An 18,733-nucleotide genomic window follows, 5' to 3' on the forward strand; every position below is an offset into this window, starting at 1 on the left:
CTACTGTTACAATTATGAAGCATTTGATTGAATGTGTATTGTTGCAAGGGCTTGGTGATTTTGATCATTTTTTTAAGTGCCTTGGATTGTTATTCTGCTTCCCTGCAAGAAATAATAACCAGTCACCTAATCAAATTCCATTTGATATAAACATTTCATTTGTTTTAATAGCTGGTCAATGCCTTGCATAGCTATGAAGGAACAGAAATGTGTGTTTTGATTATAAATATTCATCACGGCGGCTTACAGACGAACGCTGAATGGGGGCTTTTGTCAGAAGCTTGGTGGAGTATCTAATGAAGTTTGTTGCAGTTCTTGGTGTTAAAATCGTCTTTAATTGGTGAACGCTTTGTTGTGCATCACTTTAAAAGTGCCACCGAGCGACCAGAAGAACTTCAGACGGCTGCCGGAAAAATAACAACAGCGGCAGCTGCAAATTACGGCTCCGAAACATATTTCATTTACATACACCGCAGGCGCCTTTATAAGGCTTCTACCTTCCTTAATTCTTTTTCACATTTAACATTCGATGCAAAACAATCAAGGCTTCAGATCTCTGTGTCTGCATCCTCGTTTACATCGAAACCCCCCTCCCCCATCCTAAAGCATCCTCCATGGGAAGGAGATGAAAAGATTGTTTTGGAAAACTCAAAAGGAAACTTGACATTCTTTTGTTGTTTCTGAAACTTCCAATATTCCACTGTAATTGTTTCACACATGTTATATATATATATATATATATATATATATATATATATATATATATATATATATATATATATATATATATATATATATATATATATATATATATATATATATGTGTGTGTGTGTGTGTGTGTGTGTGCATCTTCAGGGGGAAAATAATGGGGGGAGATGAAGAACATGTCAGCTCCTTTCTTCCTGAATAAAAGGCAGCAGAACCCATCTGGTTGGGTGATCCACTGCTGGCCCTCTTGCACTCATCGCTGAAATAATACTCCCTCTAATGACTCCCGCATATTCTGAAATCTCCCTTTTGAAATTGGTCTTGGCAGATTATTTGCAGGTACTTGAGTTGCATCTGTTTGCAATTTTGCAAATGTGGTAGATTTTAATGCCAGGCAGGGGCGGCGAGTGGAGAAGAGGCTATTTTAATCTTGGGGATAAGACTGGCGGTCTGAACGGACGGGTTCAGGTAGTGGTCCGCATCAGACGTCAATACTCTTATATGCACTATTACTTCCTTTATCCATAATTTGAAGCTGCCATCCGCGGCAGATAGCTCTGTGGATTTCAGTGTGGTTCATTGTGTCGCAGCGCTGAGTTGCAGTTTAAGCATGTTTCACATTCTCCTTAAGAAAATAATCCAGAGTGATAAAATCTCTTTTCAGTGTCATTTTGTTTAAAGAATACTTGCAATTCTAAAACTTTGAGATCCTCGGGTGTCTGGGAAGTTTGTCCCTGATTTATATGGCACTGATTAGCGCAGCTAAAGCAAAGCTGAAATGATTGTGACTTCAGTCCCTATTATTTCTACCATGTGGTGAGCAGCTGACCAGCTTAAGCCTGCCCCCCTCTCCCACTGCCTGGCCTCCCTCCCTCCCCCCTTTTAAAACTGTAATAAGGTGCCCTATTGTCCTATAGCAGGGAATAACAGGGGCCACGACCGAGCCCACCCACCTGACTGTAATTTCATAGGTGGTTACAATTACATTAATTACATATTTCATCAACACTGTTTATCCAGCCGCACGGTAAATGAAGAGGCCAAACTTTTCTTTTGTTTTTGCCCCCCCATCCCGACTCTGTCGTCCGTTCTTTCTCTCCTTTTTCAGTATATTGAAAGTTAGGATGGGGCAAGGGTGGGCGGGTGTGTGTGTGTGTGTGTGTGTGTGGTGGGGGGTTACCAGAGGAGGAATTAGGCTGAAAGTGTATGCCTTGCAACTTTTCCCCTCCCCGTTGAAAATGTTTATTTGAACAGTAAGCTCATGATTTGAATATTTGTAATCCATGCTTAAATTTACAGGCCAGATGAACTTTTTGGCACAGAATGGCAACCATAAGTAGGATTTTGAGAAAAGCTTTACAAAATTTTAAGCCATGTGCAAGGCTTATATAATTTAGAAGGGGGGAAATATGCGCAAATAACACAGCCTAAATCTTATTTACTTTACACATGCAGGAAATGGACTCAAATAAAATCAGATCTATATCTATATTTTTCATTATATCTACACAGCTTCACTGTACTGCATATATATATATATATATATATATATATATATATATATATATATAACAAACTGCACACACACTGTGTGTGCAGTTTGTAAGATTAAACATATGTTTTGAAATGCAGGTATTTCTGTTTTTAAATGTACTTTTGCTATTAGTCTGATGAAATATTCTCATTTTAAAAGTCATGTTTATATCAACTGTAATTGGAAAATCATCAGAAAGGACAGAGATAAAGGCTGTCAAATAAACTGTGTGTAGTTCACCTATATAATGTGTTTCATTTAGTGATAAAAATCCTAAAATAAGTGGGGTTTTTGATAATATTCAACTATATGAATGGGTCTGTGTATGTCTATTTATATGCATACATAATAAATTGCTATGATGATCCGAGGCTGCCATGCTGTGATGTATCACTGTATTTAAAACAAAATGCATAGTAAGATCTGTTTTATGTTATTTATTTAAAAAAGAAAGCAGCAGTTTCTTTGCTTTTAAATAATATTTTTAATCTACATTTACAAGTAAATGTGCTTCTTCCTCAATATGTCTATTTGTTGTTCTGTTCTTTTTGAATCAACATTAGTTTAATAACCGATACTACCTGTGCTTTTGTGCACACTGCTAAACATGCTAATGGTGGAAAATCAAGTCACGTTCCAGAATAACTGTTTATCCACTGTCACTGGTGGCCATGCTAACTAGCCTTAGCATTCACTGCAGGCCCCGCTGTGGTGAACTAGCTGTACCATAGCAGGGAGTAAGGGGGAGGTTTGAACAGCACGACACAAGCATGATTGGCAGTGTTTAGATCCTCCTCCAGGTTTTGATTGGTTGTTTCTGACTGAGTGGTTTTTCTGCAGATGGCAGTAGGATCATAGGGAGACCATAGAGGAAATTAATTACCTGTCTCATACTGTGATGTCATGTCCTGGTGACAGCTTCAGCAAATGTGTAAAAAACATTAAATTTTTTTTTTTTTTTGTATGAGTTGCATACTGCAGCTTTATTAAGCGCATCACATCCTTCAGCCCTCTAGGTGGGAGTGGGAGGTGATTTTGTGACAATTTTTTTTTAAACAGCTGAATTTCTTTATAATAATAAAAAGGTGTTTATTTTCCAGCTGACAGGCAGTGTGCAGTGTGTGTCCATGCAGGGGAGGGGTAGAGGAAGTCATACAATTTCAATAGCGAGAATAATATTTTACCGTTCAGGTAATGTTGTAGGAACCAGCTGCTTTTTTGAAATCACTTTTTTACTTTGTTGTTGGGACGCACGGGAAGTTGCCACAGGGATCGTCTCCATGTATCCGAGCGTATGAACTGACTATTGAGTTCTGCTGCTGGGAAGCCACCCACATGCCAGCTGGGAGGTGGATGTCAGAGTCGGAGAGGCAGAGGGAGAGGTCAGTGAGGCAGGCAGACGAAAAAGGAAGACTTTTTTTTAAATGATGCTAATCAGTCCAAAGGGGCCTGGCCCTCTCTCCCTCATCAGGCTGCTGTAATTCAGATGTGCCGAGACCCTGGAATTAAATGTGTCAATGTGAGGCGCATGCACACACACGTGTGTGTGCATCTGTGTCTGCCAGTATCTATTCGCCTTGAATCTATTTCTGCCGGTGTGTGTGCTCGTGCACGAGGGGTGTTTAGGGGTTAAGTAGAACCAAATTAGTCGGTAGGAGAACTAACAGCAGCACTGGCTTTCTGTGTGGCTACATCTTGGTGAATGTCAAGATGATTTAGCGGCTCTTCTGCGCGCCGTCTGCCTCTGAGCACCAGCCCTCCAATCACGGCTTTAGGCTGTCTGTTTTGTGGCTGTCCATGCAACAAATGAATAATAAATGTGAATCTAGGCACCACAATCGCAAGAGGTTACAGCTTTAAGTTTGGGGACAATGAAACAGTCTGTTAAATGTAAATGTCGGTAAAAGCTTAGTTTAGGTTAAAGAAAATCCATAGATTTGGCTGCACAGTGCCATTTCTTAAACTTTCCTGTGAGAAATAAATGTGTGGTTTCTGTTCAACATATTTTCTGTACTGTAAAGATTTTTGTTGTGTTTGATTTAAACAGCATTCTCTCTGGCCATCCTGCCAAAAGTCTATCATTCTTCCTGGAAGCAGTAAGTTGCTTTAATTTAGTACTTTAAGCTATTTTTAATATCTTATGTTATCAGTTGTACGGTTAGCACAGTAAACCTTCCAAACATATCACTCTCTGTGTGTCGTCACTATTTCATGTAGACCTTTGCCTTTCCTCTGAGTTTTCCAAAAGGCTGCCAGTGTCTCTAATTCTGCATATTCCATTACACTGACAGTTCAAACGAAGCTTTGCTGTTTTAAGCTAATGTTTCCTGTTCTATCCAGAAATGTGCTCCAGGTTGTTTAGCTAATCTGAAAGCTCGTGTTGGTTGGGTATAATGTTGACATCCTGTGGTGGACGATTGTATCCCAAAAAGTCAGATCTGAAATAACCAAACCTGCAGAAGAACAAAACCGACATCTCTGGTAAAAATACTATTTCCTTTTAAGCAACTTTGATTTTTGTATTTATTCTATTCAAAAACAGCTTGAGCCTTCTTCCTACAGTAAAAACTTCCACAACGAAGAGTGTTGAGGGATGGAAAGACAGCAATCAAAGTATAAAGCTTTGGCACAGGCAGCATAAGATCAATGCTGACCAGTTCTTCTAAGTGGAGTTTGTTGTTTCTATAATCAAGCAGTTTTGAATAATAACGACTTGGTGAAATGCATTTAGGGAGAATTAGATCAAAATGAAAGTAGTGCATGTAGTTCAGAGTCTGAAGCATGAGTTCAGTTTTAATTGAAGGTTTGATGAGTGTGTCCAGTGAGCTGGCAGCTTTATGTTTCCACCAAGAGTGCATGTTCACTCTTTACACATATTTTGTGCATGTATATGTGTGTGCAGAGCAAGTTATAGTAGTGTTAAGGGATGCTTGAGTTCTGTGTGTGCGTATGTGTGTGTGTGTGTGTGTGTGTGCGTGTGTGTGTGTGTGTGTGTGCGTGCGTGTGTGTGCGTGCGTGTGCGTGTGTGTAGGTGTGTGCGTGCATGTGCAGGATCTGTAGTTGAGCTAAAAGCAGAATCACAGCTCAGCCGCTGCCCCTTATAGTCCTTGGCAGTTAGTGGTATGAAAAAGCCTTCTCTTTGAGGGCATTATATAGATTGATGTGCTCTTCCTGGAGCACACACACGCACACGCACACGCACACACACACACACACGCACACACACACACGCACACACACACACACACACACGCACACACACACACACGCACACACGCACACACGCATACACACACACACACACACACACACACCTCAGCATCCTGAGAGCCTGACTGTGTTTGATAGTGTGTGCTCAGGGCACAGCCAGACGTGTAAAGTAGTGCTGGATCTTCAGGGTTTAAACTCCGCGGATGAGCGTGCGTGGGCTTGCCTGCTACAGATTGCACACGTGTGTGTGCTTGTGCTTGTGGGTGTGCGTGTGTGTGTGTGCGTGTGCGGGTGTGTGTGTGTGTGTGCTTGTGGAACATGAGAAGGGACAGGTCATAGTGGAGGGAGCAGAAATGCACGTGGAGGGTTCTCTTAGTAAGCACTGAGAAGTATTCACATTCACATGGTGGATTTTTGAATGATTTTGATTTAAGATGGAAAAGCTGTTCTCTGATGCAAGAAATTCAGCAGAGAGTCACACGTTTGTGCTACATTTCTGAGTAATGAGAGCACAGGAGGGATTTTACCCATAGCTCCATGGCTGCATTACCTGCTCAGTTCACATCCAACCAAGAAATGCAGCAATTAGACATTAACATTATTAATATTGCGGCTATTAAACGGTCTAACATTAGAGTGTTGTCTTGCTTCATTTAACCGTGAGTAAGTGCACAATAAATGGACTGGAAAAAAAATGGGTGACAGCATTTAATTCCTAAGTATCCCAGCGTATCAAGCTAACCACCTTTTAGTCCCTCGCAAAATCATTTATACCTCTGGTTTTCTTTTTTTAAAATCTTTTGTCACCTTATGACCACATATTTTAATATATTGTTAGGGAAATGTAATGGCATAACAACATACTATGGTACATAATTGTGAAGTTTACGGAAAATGATATTTTTTGTGTATAAAAAATGAAAAGTGATATGTACACGTATTGTGTCGCCTAAGTTAACATTAGAAGCACATTTTTCTATTATTACTTGCAGGTCTTGTGAAGTATGTCTGTAGTTTTGTACATCTAAGAGTTGCAGTGTAGTTCAAACTCAGTCATTATATGTTGAGTGCCTGAAAGCAAATATTGCACATTCTAATTTGGAATTGAGCCAAACTTTAACGAAGCCATTCCAACATCTGAACCTGCTTTGGTCTACATTGCAGATGTTTAGGTTCACAAATCTGTCACCCTAAATCAGTTTTTTTTCCCAGAATTGCCCTATGTTAAGTGCCAACAGCGCACTTGTCTTTGCTGAAGAAAAGCATTCCCACAGCATGATGCAGCCACTGCCATGTTTAATGTTTCTTTAGTTTTCTGTGGAGAGCCCAGAGGTTTAACTTTGGTTTTACTTGTCAGGTACCCATTTGCCACTACATGACTTAGATTTAAACAGGAATTTGCATAGCTTTCTTTCAGCTGTGTTGTTTTACGGTCACTCTTCCATAAAGGTCATATTTGTAAAGTGTACAAATGGAAATAATGATTTCTGAAAGAAACCCTCAGAGGTTTTCACAAAACTGAATTTATGCTGATATTACATTACATTTTTGAAGGAAATTGGTTGTGTTTGTTTTTATTTAGGATATTGCAGTCAAAGTGGATGTATACATGTTTACACATTTTTATTTCTAGTAAAAATTTAAATCAAGATGTGTTACCTTCACATGATTTCACATTTATGCACAACCTTTCACTTGACTCTCAAATTAAATTCAAATAAAATGTGTTGAGGTTTGAGTAAAGTAGACTGTACTCTCATGATGGTTTGAGTCGGTTAGGTTAGGTTAGGTTAAAGTTTGGGGTTGGCAGGAAGTTGAAAGACACTTGTGGCCTAGCAATGGGGATCCTCCTGCAATGACTTAGTCCCATTGTTTCCTCCTTTGGCTGAAGCAGCTCCTACCCAAGTGTGATCAGGGTGTAGCAGAGCTGATATACAATATCACAGCAAATACACACAGATGTCATGGCTGGTGGAAGTAAAGGCAAATGGAAAAGTACAGCGCGGTTCCAGCTGACGCTAAAGCCAAAAACGAGGATGGGTAAACAGCACACTTAAACATTTCTGCACCCGTTTCATTTTCACTCTGATTCCTTTGCTTCTTTTAAATGCAGCGATTTATCTCAACCCAAATCTTTCTGCTTTTCTCATTTTAGCGAGCCCATTTAGACATTAACCGACTCAGTGCTGAAGAGACCCGGCTGTAGTTCTGCATATTCACTGGCATGTTTGGAGGGTTAGCCTTAGAAATGTCGCTTTGTTTAACATCAAATATTTTTACTGCCTGTAAATGTACATATGCGGTGCCATATACTCAATATGTGCGTGCATGTTCATGCACTCGTCAGCTTTTGTCTCCAGCCAGTGGTGGTCCAAACAACCTACTTTTGTCTGACAACGGCGTCAAGACACGGAGGTGCACATATGCAGAAAGCTATTTGGAAAGGCCTCCTCGTAGCTGTCAGCTTTTATTATGCACCGAGGTGTCATGTTTGTTAGGAAGCTGAGTGCAGATGGCAGAGTGGAAGAAATGGATCACTAATTTTAACAATGATTAATGAACAGAGATGGAAAATGAATTACATCGGACTATTGGAGGCAAGGAATATTTTCTCTGAAAATGTTAACTTCGGCTGCCAGGCAGCCGGCCGTGTTGTGGGAGTAGATTGAGGAGGGGGAAGGAATGTGTGTGTGTGTGTGTGTGTGTGTGTGTGTGTGTGTGCGCGTGCGTGTGTGTGTGAGCACTAAGGTGCAATTTTTCTCTCGCATCTTTTGTAGAATCAACACTTCACTGCTCTTGCCTATTACTTTAGCTCTCGCCTGCTTAAACACTGCTTGCTTTATACACATTTACCCCCCACCCCTCGCCTCCTGTGTGTACTGCTCTACCAGTTAAGGTACACACTCTTTAATAAGGTAAACACAGGAAAGGTTAGACTGTCTTAAAATGTTAGCTATTTTCATTACTCTGCAGTGAGCTTTATATCAGATCAGAGATGTACCAGATTCAATCAAGTGTTAGGAGCTTTTTCTGCGTTTTTCTCCCCCAGTAGAGAACAATAACGGATCTAGCAGTGCACATCTGCTTCTGGAAAGTGCTTGGCAAGCTCTTCTTTTGACTGCATTTAGAATTTTTGATCTTGACAACATCAATGAGGCAGATTTTGGGGGGAAACATGTGTGTCCCTTTACAATGTTTTACCCACTTATAGATGTACCATTTGACTGTATGTAACATTGCATCTGCGTGTGGTTCACTTTCTCACATTGCTATTGTAATATTGTAGAAGAAAGAAAAAAGGCAGACATGACATTCCTTGTTGCCTGTGATATGGGCAGATTTCCTTCTTCTTCTTCTACTTTCCTTGTATTAGACCCCCAACACAGCCATTCCCACCCCTGCCACCCTGCCTGTGGTTGTGTCTGTGTCGATTGTCTGGTGGGCGGTTGGTGCAACATGGTTTAATAGGTAGATGCAAACTATTTTGAATTTAATTAACCTTCTGATGGGAAAAACATAAAAGGGAGAGAAGGGGAGCAACTCCTGGCAGCATTGCGTGTTTGTGTGCTTGTGTGCTTGTGTTTCCGTGTGTGCAAACAGGAGACGGAGAGAAATAAGAGAGTAAGAGTGCGACAGAGGATCTCAGGTTACAACAGCATATGCTAAGCACTCAGAAAACATACACAATGCCTTTGGTGAACAAGGTAGTCAGTATGCCCCTGGGAGCCAATTTAGATTGTGACTTAAGGCAACATCTCGGCTTTGTGTGTGAGCGGGGTGTGTGTTCCCTGCGTATGAGTGTGAGTTTTACCTCTTGACGCTCCATTGAAAAAGTAGTGGTGGGTAAATCTGGGTGGCCCTCCTGCAGACCCTCCACATCTGTGTCCCCCCACCCTGTCCAGCTCCCCCCTCACCCCTGCCATCACCCCTCTCTTGTAGGACTGAACCAGCCTGTATATGCCTGGCTGCCTCTTCTCATTCAAAGATCCATGAGATTTGGTTGAGCCTCTTTTTGGAGGTTCAAATTTAGCAACATCTCCATATTAATGGATCACAGAAAGAGACTTAGATACAACAAAAAAAGAGGCCCTAAAAACCACGGGCATTTTGCTAACGGTGTGACTGACAGATGATCTTCTGAGGAAAGAAACAGCACAAGTTCATTCTGAAAATTATGCAGAACCAAGTCTGTGCACATTCTCATCTTGAAAAACTTGAACAGGTTTATGCAAACCGCTGAAATATCATAAAAAATGAAATGTAAATAGGGAGCAGTTTAGTAAGCTGCAAAGAAATTGATATGTTGATGAAACATGAAACAAACACATGAAACAAAGTGAAAGCACCATATTTTAGATTTCTCAACTTAGTAAAGCTTAAAAACACACCAAGCTAGAATTGTGAAAATAGTCATTTCACAATTCATTGAAAATACCTGGTGCTTAATTTGACTCAATAATGTTTGCAACAAAGAAAATGAAAGATATGGCTTACATTTGTATTTCATTTTATATAGACATAATAAATTTGATCACTGATTTTTGGACCGTTTTCGACATGGATAACCGCAGTGTTTTTTAACCCTCATCAGTGGGCATATTTAACAAAAAAAAGGACCTAAAAAGCCAGCCTTCCCGCCAATTTTCATATCGTCTTGCTCAGTGGCGCGAAAAGTGGGCATGCAGTGCATGCAACTCATAGGGGCGCTGCACCAGAGGGGGCGTCAAAATCCCGTCTGGAGGAGGCGGCGTGCTGATGATGTGTCCGCATACACTTGGGCGCCCTTACGCTCCTTTACCTCACGCCCATAACAGGGTAAATATAGTGAGTTTTACCTTTCACATACCTTCTGTCGTACAACATACAGTGTTTACGCATACAGCGTACATGCTGTATGTTGTGTATGCATCCACCTGAGAAATGTGCTCCTTCACCTTCACATACCTTCCTTTGGGGGGGGGCGGGTGGGCGCCAATTTATGTGTTTGCATCCACCTGAATAATATGTAGTTGTGACCCTGGTCTTGCTGGATCTCTGGGTTGTTCCTTACATGGTCACTGCATTACTTTTAAAACCAGTTCCCAGTGAAACTGCTATAGATTGCCCAGAACCTTGTGGCACATTCAGCACTGCATGCCAGCAGCTGTTGTTGATTGCCTTGGCCTGGCCTTCCAGACAAAGCCTTGTCACTTTGTTGTCACTCACTTCCCTACAATGTGAGCTCCAGCCTTCTAAAACGTTGTACTCCTCCTCAGCCTATAGGGTGTGCTCGGAAACCTGCCATCCTGGCACACAATGCAGTCTGAGGAAACATTGTTTTCATTTTTGGCACCATGGTGCTTGAACCAGGTGTATTAAATACTTTCAGACCAGAAGGTGCTCCTTTATGCTGGTTTTGAGAAGATCTCAAGGACAGTCTCCTACAAACACCCAACATCTAAAATGTGCCTTTCACATACAGTATTTATTATGCTTTTCTCTTTTTCAGAGGTATAAAAGGCCAAATTATAGATCATAAGATTTGAAGGTATTTAAAAAATAAAGCTTCATCACTGGTTTACGCAAGCATTTATGGTTGATACATATGCAGAATGATTGTAAAAGTTGAAATGATTTCCCAATAAGTTAGACTAACGAGTCGAGCTGTGAGACGGGTTTGCAGAGAAGAGACTCAGAATAAAATTTTTAATGGGTATTTTTCTTCTGTCATCACTGTTGCAAACTTGTCAAGCTTCAAATGCAAGTGACGCTGAATTTCCTGGTATGTGTGCTTTGTTTACAGGCTCTTGTCGTCCCACCTTCTGTGAAACTGTCTGCGTTCTTCCTGACATCCGGCATCCGCTGGAGAGGCAGCCGTGCAGGTACGATCACACCCATTGATCAAGGGGAGCGGGAGGATATTAAAGGTGTCTGTCACACTCACAGACCCGTGCACTTATGTTTTTTATTCCAAACTTTATCTGGGAAAATTAACTATGGGCTTCATAACCACTGCCATACTTCTCACTTGCACTAGTAATTATAAATTCCTGGAGCTTCCTATCACTGTTTTGGTCTGTCAGTGGCTCACTTTGGAGTGTGTAAAAGTTACACACACTCCCCCTAAACTTTCACAACCAGAAGAATATTTTGATGTGTCAATTTTTGTGGAAGCAAAATAGAAGCTAATTTGTGCTAGCTGTTTGTCTAAGAATTTATTCTCAAGTAAAACTTTGAATGTAAATGTGATCTCTTCCCCAGTGTGATCAGAAATAGCCCTACTGCACCAAAGTCTGGTTCAATATTCTAAGTGATTATGATTTCCTTGGGAACTTTACTTAAACTGAACTGAGTTAAAACTGATTCATAACTTGTTTTATGTTCTGAAGCCAACATTTCTAAGTAGCAGTTTGAAATGAATCAAATGAAACTTCTTTAGCGGTCAGGATTCCAAATAGAAACATGTTATGTTATGTTTTTTTTTTTTTTACTAACCCTATTGAAAGCAGAATTTCTGGTTTTATTTTTACCTTTATTGATTGGAATGCCAATAAAGCAAACTGTGTAACTTTGTAAAATGCAAATATGTTACTGCAATTAATTAATGCATAGAAATAAATTGTTACAATGTTAACCTGTACCCAGTAACACTTCTGCCAAATAAATCAATCCAGACATATGCTGTATAATATAGTGGATATTCAGTCTACTATGATCTCTATGCTATGTTTACACGTGACTATGCAGTGTGCATGTATTATATGCTTATTGCATATTCACATAATGGGTAAAGGTTAACCTAAATTACAAATGCCATTCTCTACCACAACAAGATCCAATTCCAACACTAAATGAGGAAAAACACAGTAGATCCTAAAGACACAAACATGGCTATATCACACAAACCGCATAGAAACCAGCAACACTACATTCCCTCAATTTACAGTTTACGTGTTTGGTGAAAAAATGTGATTTTTGCTAACACCCCTGGATTCTATTGTCTCTGATGCTTTGATTGACATGTCAGCCATATTAGCCCAATGCTAACAGTAGTTAGCATGCCAACAGTAGTTAGCATTGTGCTATGTTTGTGTTCACTTCCAGGCCAGCTAACACGGCCATCTTCACAAATTGGTAGTGGTCCGGAGAAGTCTTTGGATTTGCTGGGCAAAACAACACAACAAACAGTATTTGACCAGAGAGGCCCCCAACCCGATGGCTTTGTGTACTGTATCAGTGCATGGCCATCGGTTTTCATCTATAGCCCTGAATGCACTGAGGTGTATTTTTTCTTTGCAGTATTTTGTATTGCATTTTATTGCAGAAATTGTCACTGGATAGAATGATTTTGTATGGTAGGGTAAAAGGATAACACAAACCAAAAAATAAAATAAAATGAATAAAAACTGATAAATTTCAAATTGTGCTAAAATAGGTCGGATGGAAAGTTTGTTTGGGCTTTTGTTGACCAATCTCTGAAACTTCTCTGCTTCACATTTATTGATAAATTTTGATGTAGAGAAATATTCTGATCCTGTACTGTGTTTTGGTGGATGTTTTGGATTGTAACTACATGCTTTCAAAAGGGCATTCACATCACAAAGTGCATTTAGGCAGAAATGTTATTGGGGTTTTTTCATGCTCTGATGCATGCCGTATTAATTCACTCTCACTCAGTAACATTAATTCTGATTTTTAGACCTCTAGAGTATTCTCTGGAGAAGTCTTTAGTTCTTGAGATATATATGAAATTCCCTTTTCAAGCAGGTCTTCCAAAAAGCAGCCTAGGCTAATTTGGAATAGTAGCAGGTCTCTGGACACAACAGCAAGTAAATTCAACTGGTTTTCTAAATTTTGTGTGGAATGTGGTTAAGTTGGTGTGACATCATTCACAGATCAGATTAATGAACACCAACATAAGCCTTCTCATCCCCACAATGTTGGAATACACACATTAACACATCGGACAAGTCTGCACAACCGATAATAACACATGAGGCACCGCTCCCCTTAACACACGCTAAAACCACATGCGCCCACATGGTCTGTAAGAAAGCCACATCTCTGTCATTCCCACGCAATGTGCCTCCATGAGATAATTAGCGCGCAGAGGTGACACGGCAAACAGGTGCAAAGCATTATTGGTGGAGGTGGAGGAGCGCGTCCACCCCATCCCTCACCGTGATGGATACTTCCAGATCCGCACGTGTGTGTCCGCGATGGCAGGTTGGTTGACAAGTCAGGGGACGTCTCCGCTTTGTGAAGTTAAATGGCTTCATCCAACCTAGTTGTTTGTAATCAGCAGGTAATCATCATCATCACCATCCTCATCATCGTCATTGCTGTCATTCACACACCATAGAAATTACTCTCACTTTCTTTTCTTACACTCTTTAGGACTTCATTCTTGTTTGCATTTCTGATATCCTTTATTCCTCTCTCCAATTATGTTATTAATCACTCAACTTCTCATGTTGGTGTTTTTATTTCTTTATTTTTTTTTAGTTTTTAAATGAATTTCTGTAAATAGAGTTTAGGTGTCTGAGGGAATGCAGCTAGGTGTTAGGCTGGCTTTCACATATTAACTAACTGTTCTTTTCAAAAGACATGTTATTTTTTTGTTCTGTAAAATGCAATTGGTGTTATTTTATACATTCTAAATGACCTTTATAACAACCATCATGGCATTAAGTTTGCTTTGCAGATGTGTTACTAAGGTGAAAAACTCCTATCCCACACAGATATCTGAAATTCATATACTTAATCACTCATTAAACATTAAAATATGCAGAAATATTGCTACATGTCTTGATCTAAAGTGTGCCTTGGCACTTGTTGGTTGCAAAGGAGTTAGTTCTGCCTGCTGTAGTTTTATTAATCAAATATAGCATGGGTGAGTCATGGCGTTTTGGCTTGTGTCATATTGGAGGTATGTGCCACAGATTTATCTCATATTGGAAGCAGAGCTAACACATGCTACCCTTGACGTATTCTCACACCATTTCTCACACAAAGCACTGACACACAAACTTGCAGACGCTCACACTCTTGGAGGACTTATATAGAGGGAGGTGCGTAAACAGGCGCTCCAGTCCTTGAAGACTCATTAAAAGACAGGCTGCCTTTTTAAAAAATACTTTTTTTCCCCCTGCATCCTTAATATAATTACTACATTTTCAAATAAATTAGATATTTTGAGCATTTTTTTCTGATCTTATTATTTTTTTACTCAACATTAAAATGTGAAACATTCAAATTAGCCATAGGACAGTTTTCAGTTTTTTCATTTGGTAATGCTTCCTCATCCAGATTCTGTCAGTTATGGTTTGTTGCCCAGATCAGAAGTGGTCTCAGGTGTCTTTGACTAAAAAAAGTTGGGTTACACTTCAAACCAGATATTTACATGTGCTCCATATAAACATACAGAACCAATTTTCCCCCAAATGTAACAATGGATTTGACTAAGCGTTTGTAGTTTCAGTCAGTTATAATTACTAAAATTATTTATCCTCACTAAATGTCAAAAATAATGAGCAATAATTTTTGTATGTTAATGTATGTTGACTTTCTTTGAGAAGTTAACATACATTCCCTTATTATTTGTTGAAATTGTTGTTTAAATTGAATGAGTAGGACAGTTGGCTGGAATTTTGACCCAGGTTTATACTAGGCTACTTTGTTAACACACCTTTTTGGGTCTGCCCACCAGTTCTCGATGGAATGTAATGACTATTCCAAAACATGGTTGTTATCTAAGCCATCTTTTGGGTAATTCTGTGGTCTACATCTGGTCATTGGAAGACCCCATGGTTCTTCCTTGCTTATGTCTTAAATGTTACTTCAATAATTTCACATAATGTCTCCTTATGCTGCCATCTACTTTGTGAAGTCCATCAGTTCTGTGAATGCAACATGGTTCTTCCTTTTCTATACTTACAATAAGGATTATTGCAAACTTCTCCCCTTTTTTATATAATGCTAATAGTCCTTATAGACAAAGAGTCATTTTACCAAAAATGGTGATCTTATAATCTGACTTTTTTCTATTAATTTGGATAAATGGTTTCTTCCTGGGACCAGTGACCTCTGACCCAATGACCAGCCCCTTCATGGTTAAGTGGGTACAGACATTCATCTCTTGGACACAGAACCTGTCTCCTTCCTGAACAATTTTATACCTGGGCCTTTCCAGAAGCTTCACCCAAAGATGAAGCGGACTTGTTGAGGTCTACAATTCTCTTCCAAATATCTTACCTGATTCCTTGAGCACCTTTGATTTTTCCATGGTGTCACACGAGGAAGTGGTGTGTGTGAGGTGTTGTCCTAAACTACACCAGTTAGTTCAAGATCAAAATCAGAAGCGTCCAAAATGCCTGACAACATCATTTGGACTTTCTTGAAATTTTTAAAAGGCTAACAATCTTGGTTTATTTCTAAACTCTGCATTTTTCAGAAAATAAGATTTTTTTTTTTCTCTGTTAGAATTTAACAAACAGAAATATTTTGGGAATCCCAACTGACCTAAAACATGATCGGTTTATTCCTGTTATACAGTATCACAATATCTGTAGTCTTATTTGATAGTAATTGATATTTATATTTCTCTTACAAAAGTTGAAAAGCTCAGTCCATTCAAAACAATATGTGTGTGTATATAAATCTTCTCGAATTAGGAAAATGTTTTGTTTATGGGAAACAAAAAAATTCTCAAAATATCCAGCCTTGAATTAATCAACTTTAAAAGTATTTTGAAATCCAATGAAAATAGCATCAGTCAAGTTAAAACTGAAAATGAACTGAATCAAACTATTGCTATTTAAAATTTCTGTATAAACTAAATTACAAAGTAAAACAAAATGTATGGTTATTTTGAAGGAGATAGGTCTGTTTTTATTAGTTCTTTGGGTTAAATTTGCCACTTCTGTGTTCTCTTTAAGCCGTCGGTATATTAAGACATGTTTGGCATAAGAAAACCCTCCCGTTCTCGCTCAGTTTCTCTTTTTATCTCTTCCTCCCTCTCTGACAGCCTTCATTTGCTGGAGGAGTGGCAGACTTGGTGGGAGTTAATGATTATAATTATTTAGCCTTTTTTTTTTGTTACATTGCGGGATAATTATTTAAGAGGTTTGTGTATTCATTGTTGTAATCAGTAAAGAGAGATTACAGAAAATCCGCATGCCAACAGATGGCACTTGGCTGTTGTTGTTGCTTCATATTAAACCCAGTACAGCACACTTGGTAGCAGGCAGGCAGGAGCGAGGGGACATTCACAAAGGGGCCAAATTATAAAACAATTTGTTCTTCATCATAAATCCATTTATCATATCACTTCATTGTAGAGGAAATGAAAGGGAGGCAACAGTAGTTAGCATTGTGCTGTGTTTGTGTTCGCTTCCAGACCAGCTAACACGACCATCTTCACAAAGTGGTGGTGGTCCGGAGAAGTCTTTGGATTTGCTGGTCAAAACAACACAACAAACAGTATTTGACCAGAGAGGCCCCCAACCCGATGGCTTTGTGTACTGTATCAGTGCATGGCCATCGGTTTTCACACGTAACCCCATTCACGGCTGAGGCTGTAGCTTGGCAGCGTCTACCATGATGCACTCCGCCATCAGCCATCGCCGTCTCCTCTCCCCGCATGCGGAACGTTCTTCGCCTCCAAAAACCTTCACTTTTTAAAACACTGTTAACACATGTTCTACAGGCAAACAAATGGATAAAAAAAAAAAAAATTAAAAAAAAGTTAAGTGAGGGCACTTACGATGCGGGGTCGGGGACCACAAGGAACTGCTGGCCTACATTCCAGACTAATTGTATAATTGGAAAAGCTCTCCAAATGAGCAAGCGAGCCACCCCTCGACCGCCCCACCCCCTCGTCAACCCCTTTTTACACACATACATCCGCACACACATGCTCTTCAAAGCAAATCACAAAAGAGCATTTTAGGCATAATAATTAATTTCAAAAAGCGTTTATTATTAATCCCACACACCAGCATCCTGGCAGGAGCAGCTAGGCCAGGCTGGTTAACAACCCCCACATGCCCCAGCCCACCACCGCTCTCATGTGTGCACAAACATCAACACACAGGGCAGTCAGGTGTCTGATGACTACGTTTATCCATTAACACATTCCTTTCTCTTATAAAACGTCATCCACCAAAAATATTCCACTTTAAAATATAAATAAATATAAGGATAACTGTTACACAACTTTAAAGTTCAAGCATTGTTCAAAAATAATGAGTTATCATATTCACAGAAGTGGGTTTACAGAAGGATTCGACTCTTTTCAAATGTATTGTTGCATTTATTGTTTTCTATTGAGATTTTTTGCAATTTCTCATGTTGCAGCCACAAACCATTTATGTATGTTATTAGGATTTTATGTGATGCACCCGCAAGAATCAGTGCATAAATGTAAACCGAAAGAAAAATGACACTTTTTTTCATAAAAGTTCTAACTGGCACTTTGCCTGTTTTTCCTGTCTAAGCTGAATGATTAATATTTCTTGAAATGCAATTGTAGTTACAAGAGACTTATTAATCCATTTTAAATATTGTTATCTTAGTTGTTTTGTTTATTTAATTTGGATATTTAAAATATTTAGAGTTCTAGTCTTAAATGTTCTTTTGAAAATAGCATTTTTTTTTATCTTTGAGGGGGTGTAGTTGCATTAATATGCCATTAATGATCTCAAAATGACAATAATCATCCAGCAAAAAATTTATTGACAGGCCTAGTGAGGACAGCGAATCTTATCAAACTTTTGCAATTTTTAAAATGCATATTAGGGATAATGTACATTAAACATTAACCACAAGAGGAGAGATGCATTGTAGTTCTAAGTACTAGTTTTCACTTGTCGTTTCCGACTGACAGAAAGATAATTATAGCTGAAAGTAATCCTCTAAAAGATTCATCTTCCAGCAGAACACTGATCCTAAATTTATAGCCAGAGCAACAAAGAAACATTTTAAGACAATGTATCCCCATGTGTTAGAATGACCCAATCAAATCCCACACCTCAATCCAACTAAAAATCTGTGACAAGATTTTTAGTCTGATCTGAGTTTGATCTTGTAAAAAAAAAAGAGGAAAAAAAATGTGGGGGTTGCAGTTCTAACATGTCATCTCTCAGGTAAACTGTTTATTTTCATTGCAGAGTGTTCTCAGTTACTAATTTTTATCTTTGACAGGCTTCACTTGGGCAAAAGAAGAAATCTGAACGTTTTTGCCGGCTGAATATTACGCCTCTTGACATGTTCCATAAATTAAGTTGTGAAACTTTTTTTTT

At 39.2% G+C, this 18,733-nt stretch overlaps 1 protein-coding gene across 8 annotated transcripts in view; it reads left to right on the forward strand.

Annotated features, from left to right (window-relative positions):
- Positions 1–18,733, forward strand: part of znf536 (zinc finger protein 536) — a 233,865-nt gene that overhangs the window by 17,021 nt on the left and 198,111 nt on the right. For all 8 annotated transcript variants that reach the window (XM_081604910.1, XM_081604909.1, XM_081604912.1 and 5 more), the window contains one exon: positions 11,236–11,314. The gene's annotated coding sequence lies outside the window, so the exon portion shown is untranslated. The remainder of the gene's footprint in view (positions 1–11,235; positions 11,315–18,733) is intronic.

This window comes from Poecilia reticulata, chromosome 3, assembly GCF_904066995.2.
Source record: "Poecilia reticulata chromosome 3, P_reticulata-male-v2, whole genome shotgun sequence".
Lineage (NCBI taxonomy): Eukaryota > Metazoa > Chordata > Actinopteri > Cyprinodontiformes > Poeciliidae > Poecilia > Poecilia reticulata.